The 8,001-nt window shown below is 43.2% G+C and overlaps 1 protein-coding gene across 3 annotated transcripts in view; it reads right to left on the minus strand.

Annotated features, from left to right (window-relative positions):
- The window catches only part of BCAS1 (breast carcinoma amplified sequence 1), a 131,911-nt gene that overhangs the window by 117,352 nt on the left and 6,558 nt on the right, over positions 1-8,001 (minus strand). The gene's annotated exons all lie outside the window — the stretch shown is intronic.

Consider the following 8,001-nt stretch of genomic DNA (forward strand, 5'->3'; position numbering starts at 1 on the left):
TAGAGACACAGCTCAACTATATCATTGCTTATATTTATTTTGGGGAATAGAAATGAGATTTTGGACTCATCTATTCAAAAGAATTAAAGTTAAATGCAGTCATAATTTTCAGTTGCATTTCACTGATAGGGGAAAATATTTATCATTATGAAAAGTGTATTCAGTGTAGATAGCATTTTTTTCTCTCTTAGCTAGAGTCACAGCTATTAAGATTTTAGAATGAGGGTAATTGAAATAATAATTTTTAGCTTTTTCTGATTCTCAAACTAAATTAATTCCCCTATTAAAACCTTTTACACTACTGCCTTTTTTTTTTTTTCATAGCATTTAGCAGGGTTTGTAATTATATACTTACTTGGGTATATCTTCATGCTTTCATTGATTTAACACATATGGTCATGTGTCACTCAAGGGGGAGGAAATGTTCTGAGAAATGCATCATTAGACGATTTGATGGTTGTGTGAACATCGTAGATGGTATAGCCTACTACACACCTAGGCTGTATGGTATAGCCTATTGTTCCTAGGCCACTAACCTGCACAGTGTGCGACTACATTGAACACTTGGGGAAACTGTGACACACTGGGAAGTATTTGTGCACCTAAACATATTGAAACAGAAAAAGTACAGTAAATACGTAATATTATAATCTCATGCGACCACTAAGTGTATGTGGTCCATCATTGACTAAGGTATCATTATGCAGCGTATGACTTGTCTATTGAGCACAGCTATGCGAGGCACTAGGGTTACAGCTGTGAATTAAACACGCAAGGCCCTCTGACTTCACAGAGCTGAAATATGGTACACAGGGAGAGAGTTAACATATGAACAATAAATCCACAAATGAGGTCATTTCTGATAGTTCAAGGCAGCATGGCACAGTGGTTATGAGCACAGACTCTAGAGCAAAACTGTCTGGGCATGAATCCTCTCTCTGCCCCTTGTGGCTGTGTGTGCTTGGGAGAGTTAATTAGCCTCACTGTGCCTCATAAGACTGCTATAAGGACCCAATGAGTTAATGCTTGTGACCTGGTTAGAACAATGTCTAGCTCATGTTAAGCAAAACATATGTGCTTATTAAACAAAAACGCATAGGGTTCTAAGTTGTGAATAAAAGTAATTTTTTTTTGAGATGGAGTCTCTCTCTGTCACACAGGCTGGAGTGCAGTGGTTCAATCTCAGCTCACTGCAACCTCCGCCTCCTGGGTTTCAACGATTCTCCTGCCTCAGCCTCCTGAGTAGCTGGGATAACAGGTGCGTGGCACAACACCCGGCAATGTTTTTTTTGTATTTTTAGTAGAGACGGGGTTTCACCATGTTGGCTGGGCTGGTCTCGAATGCCTGACCTCATGTGATCCACCCGCCTTGGCCTCCCAAAGTGCTGGGATTACAGGCGCGAGCCACTGCGCCCCGTTGAATAAAAGTAATTAATAACATCACGTGAGATGGGATCATATGGGAGATGGCAGGTTGTGGCAATGCTGGGTAGGATGGTTCTGAAATGACCATTAATGTGGTTATTGTCCCATAGGTGAAGGGCAAAGTTGAGTATTTATGTCTCCCTTCCAAAAGAAATGGTAAGCACCCTGAGGTCAAAGGCAGTGTCTACCTTCATCCAATTTTGTATCTCCTAATCTTAGCAGTGTGTTTGCATTTATTGGGAGCTCAATTATTATTAGTCAATGGAGGGAATAACCATTGATAACATCTCTCACATGTGAGGCACAGACCTAGGTACATGACCACATCATCATCAAACCTCTGAAGAGCTTTGTTATAATGATGATGATAACAGGAAATCATTACTCAGCATGTTCTCAATTCCAAGCTCTAATTTCTGAGTGCTTCACCTGTATTGTCTCATGTAGTCCTATAGCGTTCCTGTGTGATAGAGGCATCATGATTTCATTCTTCATACGAGGAAGCCGAAACTCAAGGGGCTTAAATTATTTTCCAAAGGTCACCCAGTTAATGAGCAAGTTTCAAACACAGTCTGGCTGTGCTCCTAACCACCGGAATGTTCTGCATATTACTAGCTTTCCTTAAAAAGGTGGAATGGAGCCTCCAAGACTCACCAAGAACAAACATCCAGTGAGGAACTGACTCCTAATATATCCGATCCCTACACAAGAACCCTTGCAGCCACTCCAAAGGCCTGCTGTCTTGCCACCTAAAGTTCTCTTGCACACATAATTCCAATGTAGCCCAACTCCAAAGACCTAGCTTCTGGCTTATCTGCTCCAGTGGCTCTTGGAATAAAAATTAGGACTTTTGATTTCTGGCTGAAAGGAGCCAATGAATCACCAGGATTCTTGTGGATCTCTCGCCTTTGGTGTGAGTTTATACTCCCTGGTAGTAGACGCATTGAGCAATTGGATATTGAGGAGGCCAAACAAAGGGTCGTGGATCTCACCATGTGTTCTCTTGCAGGAATTTAATACATAACCACATCTGGGGATTCTGTATGTCTTCTGATCATACCACATGATAAAGCTGAGCACTGCTAAAACATATAGGACACTTGTTGTTTTGTACTCTTTTCTATTTATAAAAATCCATGACTCAAACCCTTGCATCAGATCATCGCTTCTGTCTGTTAATGGGACAATAACATTGAATCCTCAAGACCAGGGTTGGCAAAGAACAGCAGAGGCCAGATTCAGCTCACTGCCTGTTTCAGTAGGCCAGTGAGCTAAAAATGAGTTTTAAATTTATAAATGGTTGGAAAAAAAATCAGAAGAATCATAGAATGTGACACATGAAAATTATATGAAAGTCAAATCTCAGCATCCATAAATAAAGTTTTGCTGGAAGATAGCCATGCCCTTTTATTTATATATTGTCTGTGATGGCTTTCATGCTATAATGACGGGGCTGAGTACTTGCAACAGAGACGTATGGCCTGCAAAGCCTAAAATATTTACTATCTGACTCTTTACAGAAAGTTTACCGGGATTTGAACCTACTATGTATAAAAACAATGATGACAACTCTAAAAAATCATAGAAATGATAGAGTAATAACAATGACAACATTTGGTGAGTGCTTACCATCTGTTGAGAAACTGTTCTAGGAGCTTTATTTGCAGTAAAACTAAATTGCTCTTTGCAGCAATTCAACAAGGCAGAGGTATTGTTATTATTTCAATTTTGCTGGTGTAGAAACTGAGGCATGCAGGTTAAATGTCTTGGTCAAGGATACACACAAACACGTTCATAAATGCACATGCGAGAATATATATACACAAAGTATCTATCTAAATTCAGCTTTTAACAACTTTTAAAATTATTTTAACAGTAGGTTTACAAGCTTTATTTTAAAGTTCTTCCCATTTAATGTAAATTCAATCCTAACAGAGCTACTTTGAATCAACGCTGGAGGTTTTGAAAAATCTTGGAGCTGGAAGATGCGTGGTGTATGGAAGTAGGAGAGAAGCTTTTTCTTCTCACAGAGTTGGGGTTACATTATTCTGATCATTGCACATCCTAAGTAGCCTCTCGGCCACTTCAAGGTGAAGGGGACTGAAAGAAGGAAAATCTAATGGCATGTCTTTTTCAGTGATAACCTGGATTCAGATATTGTCACTTGCCACTAGCAGGTATAATGCATGTGTTGCTAAATTGCTCCTGCCTGTCCGTCAACCTTTTAAGGAACAGGATTTATCTGGGTGGGACAAAAGCAAAAGGTTACTGCCATCTGTTGGCTGACGTCAATATTAGCAGAAGTGAATTTATTCAGACTACAGGACTAGGTCCAAACAACTGGGAGGACTGAAAGAAGCATTTTGATGTTTTGCAATGAAGTCTTCTGTTAACAGTTGGCAAGAAGATGGCAACTCTTTCAGTGCCAGTGCCCCAAAGGTCCTGGAACTCGTAATAATGATACCATATATGACTTGTATGAAGAGCTTGCGGTGTGCCAACCCAGCGCTGAAGTAATAATGATACCATATATGACTTGTATGAAGAGCTTGCGGTGTGCCAACCCAGCGCTGAAGCTCCGTGTAGACACCAGTGCAGCACACAGGATGGGAACGTGGGCTCTGGAGTTTGGAATCTCCGAGCATTACTGAGCCTCGCTGGGCCTCAGTTTCCTCATCTGTAAAAATCGGGATAATTATAGCCTCCATCTCAAGGGGCTGGTATGAGAATCAAACCAGTGAATAGAAGCAAAGTGCCCTGAACAGGGTCTGGCACATAACGAGCATTGTGCAAGTGTTAGCATGAATAGGACTCTCCCCGATATGATCTTTGCTCTTTGAAGCCCGTTTCTCCCACAGGTGCCTGGTAGTGAGACTCTACTGAGGAATCCGGCAACATTTCTGATTCCCGTGATCCTCTCACCAAAAAGTCAAGTTGGGGCCCTGGAATTTGTATTTTTAGCAAATGCCCCAGTGATTCTCACAGTATGAAAAACACTGTGATGGTGAAACCATCTTCAAGGCTTTTCCAGGAATGAGGATGTTCTAGGACACGGGACTCTCTATGTTACAACTGGAAAATCCTGGGCAAACCAGAATGACTTACATGGAGACTTTTTTTAAAATTCCCATTTAATAGATGGGAAAACTGAGGCTCAAGGCAGTTCAGACAGTAATTTTTGTCTGTAATAGTTTTCTCCCATTTCCCAAAAAGAGAAAAGTAAATCAGATAGAGTTTTTCATGATAAACATACAAGCGAAAGAGCTAGCTTTCATTTTTGAAAAAGAAGAAGTTTGAATGGGGTGTTAAAATGCCCTTTCCTTCATGAACTGATTATATGAGTGTTTCGTCTTTATGACCTTATTTGACATTAAACATACTAAGCTCTGGTGGGTGGAGGGGTGTTGCTTTTGAAATTAGACTTGTGTTTGAGGGTGTGGCACTTTGCCACTGGGGGTTGATTGTGGGGAATCAGATGAGAAAGCCCCTCCACTTCCCCGCCTCCTGCCTGTGTCCTGGGGGCCTGTCCCCAGAGTCCCCAGACGGGGCTGCACGTGAGAACCTCCTGCAGAGTTCTGAGATCTCCATGCCCAGGCCCCAGCCAGACCGAGGACAGCAGATTCTCTGGGGTGGGGCCGGGCATCGGGGTACTTTCAAGATCTCTAGGTGGTTTCCATGGCTGAGAGCCCCTGTTCTGGATATTTCTGGGGTGAGAGAACGAGTGTCTCCTGGGGTCAGAACTCTCCTCGCTGCTGCCTACCCTGACCTAGACAACCAGGCCCAGGGATTCTCAGACTGAGGAACAGCTCAGGCTTCGGGGTCCACAGACCACCGTCACCCAGGCATCTGAATACACTCATAACCTTTCTAGGGGCACTGCTTTGCTGGCGCACTGTTTTGTCCGCTTGCAAATCAAGAGAACTGTCCTGGGTCTCCAGTTTCCCTTCCTCCAGAACTGGCGGGCAGGGCAGGCTTTGCAGCTGGGTGTTCAGAAGCAAGCCCGCATGCCCTGCAGAGGCTGCCCGAGTCGAGCGGTCACGCCCTCCTGCATCTCTGGGGCTCCCCTCTCTCCTCTTGAGAACAAGAGCTCTGCAGTGAGACAGGCCTCTGTAAAATCCCACCATCATGGGGCTTTGGGCAAAGCACTTGACCCCTCTGAACGTATCTTTCTTGTGGAAAATGACGGTATTCATAACGCTGACAATAATAAACACATTTGGAGTGTTTTCTCTGTGCTGAACAGCTCTGATTTGCATATATTTGCTTCTCTTGGTCCTCCCAACAACCCTCCGGGTTAGGTACTTTTATTTTTCCAGTTATCTGATGAGAAACCGGAGCACAGAGGTTGAGGCATGTCCTGACACATCGTGGTACCGTGGGGAGGGGTCAAGGTGATGGGAAAGTGCCTGGCAGGGCACGCACCTAGTAGGTGTTAGTGATATACATGTCCCAAACTCAACTCATGATGGTTCGACTGACAGTATTTCAACTTTATGATAAGTATCTATCTATCTATCTATCTATCTATCTATCTATCTATCTATCAATCATCTAATTTATCTATCTCACACACACACACACACTATAGAAATAGATGCCATATTTACAATGTCTAGAGTATTTTATTTTGGTCCCGATTTTCCAGGACTGTGTATCTATATTTCGTATTTTGGCTCTTGTCCTATTGCTTGATGACTTCCATTGCTTTGCTAAACGCTTTCTCTTTGGAAATGTGCTGTTCTTTGTTTCTCCCTCACAGTAAGTGGAGCACAGTGTTTCTGGAGCCAGGAGCGATTTCTGCCCCCAAGGGGCATTTGGAAATGCCTGCATGCGGTTTTGATTGTCACGGTTCAGCTTTGGGGGGCGTGCACTGGCATCCGGTGGGTAGAGGCTGGGGATGGTGCTGCAATGCCCAGGACCGCCCCCTTCCCCCAGTGAAGAATTGCCTGCTTTGCTGAGGGTCGCTTGTGCTGGTATTGAGAGACCCTGGTCTAGCACCCGGACTTGGGGATTTTCTCCTCATGTTGATAGCCAGGTGTCACCTAGGGATCTGCATTTCTGAAAAGCACATGAGCAAATTCATCCGTGGTGGTGAAACAGCGCAAGCCCTCTGCGTGGGCTCCCCTCTGGCTCACACTGGCCATGTACGTAAGCCCGGGCTCCTTGTCTGAGAAGGGAGGGATGGAAGGAAGGACCATAATAGATTCCTTGCATGGAGCTCCTGTGAAGATTAGAAGGGTGTGGCCCATGTGTTGTATAACCGGGTGGCTGGTGCACAGCAGTTGAGGAATAGAGATAAGCTGTTCGTATAAGCAGTAAATAAAATGGGCCATACATTAGCAGTAATAATAGCTAACATTTCTGTAGTGCCTACCTTATGCCAGGCATTGCTCTGAACGCGTCTCTATGTTAACTCTACATCCTCATCAGAGCCCTATGAGGCAGGCATCTTTATTGTCCCCATTTTACAGATGCAGAACCTGAGCCCAGGGTACTCAAGCTCCTCACTTAAGATCATGCTGTGGATTCGTGTTGGATTCGTGTTAAAACCCTAACGTGCAATATGACTGCACTTGCACATATGGCCTCTAAGGAATCAAGGCTAAATGAAATCAGAAGGGTGGACCTTCATCTGATAGAATTAGTGTCATTATAAAAAGAGACATCAAAGAGCACTTTCTCTCTCTCTCAACGGTGTCAGGACACAGCAAGAAGGCAGCTGTTGGCTAGCCAGGAAGAATGGTCTCACCAAGAATGCATCAGCCAGAACCTTGATCTTGGACTTCCAACCTCCAGAACTATAAGAAAACAAATGACTGTTGTTTAAGTCACCTAGTCTATGGTATTTTGGTTACCGCAGCCCAAGCTGACTAATACAGAGCATCTTCTAGTAAGTGGGAGAATCAGGACTTAAACCTCGCAAACTCAAGTAGAGAGTTTAGACTCTTAACTTTCTACTTTCTATACTTTATACTATCTCTTCTGCTGTATAAGTGATGTTATAATTTTATGAACTATTTATATGTAATACAATAGAACATGGAATATAAAATGTTTCTTGTATATTCATTCTTGAAACGAGAAAATTATAACTAGGCAAGGAATATATATGGTACAATCTAAAGTGAGGATTAGGCTGGGCACTGTGGCTCATGCCTGTAATCCCAGCAGTTTGGGAGGCTGAGGTGGGTGGATCACTTGAGGTCAGGAGTTGGAGACAATCCTGGCCAACATGGCGCAACCCTGTCTCTGCTAAAAATACAAAGATTAGCCAGATGTAAAGGCATAATGCCTGTAATCCCAGCTATTCGGGAGACTGAGGCAGGAGAATCGCTTGAACCCGGGAGGCGGAGGTTGCAGTGAGCTGAGATCGCACCACTGCATTCCAGCCTGAGCGACAGAACAAGACTCTGTCTCAATAAATAAATAAATAAAATAAAATGAGGATTGAATAATTGAAGAGTCATTGATAATCACTGTAAGGATATAGCACCAGGGCTTGGCAGTACTCAGGTAAGTAAATGTTAGTTATTGCTAATGTTATTCATTTAGTTTATTATTGTTATAATTGAGTTA

Source organism: Mandrillus leucophaeus, unplaced genomic scaffold (assembly GCF_000951045.1).
Source record: "Mandrillus leucophaeus isolate KB7577 unplaced genomic scaffold, Mleu.le_1.0 Scaffold19, whole genome shotgun sequence".
Taxonomy (NCBI): domain Eukaryota; kingdom Metazoa; phylum Chordata; class Mammalia; order Primates; family Cercopithecidae; genus Mandrillus; species Mandrillus leucophaeus.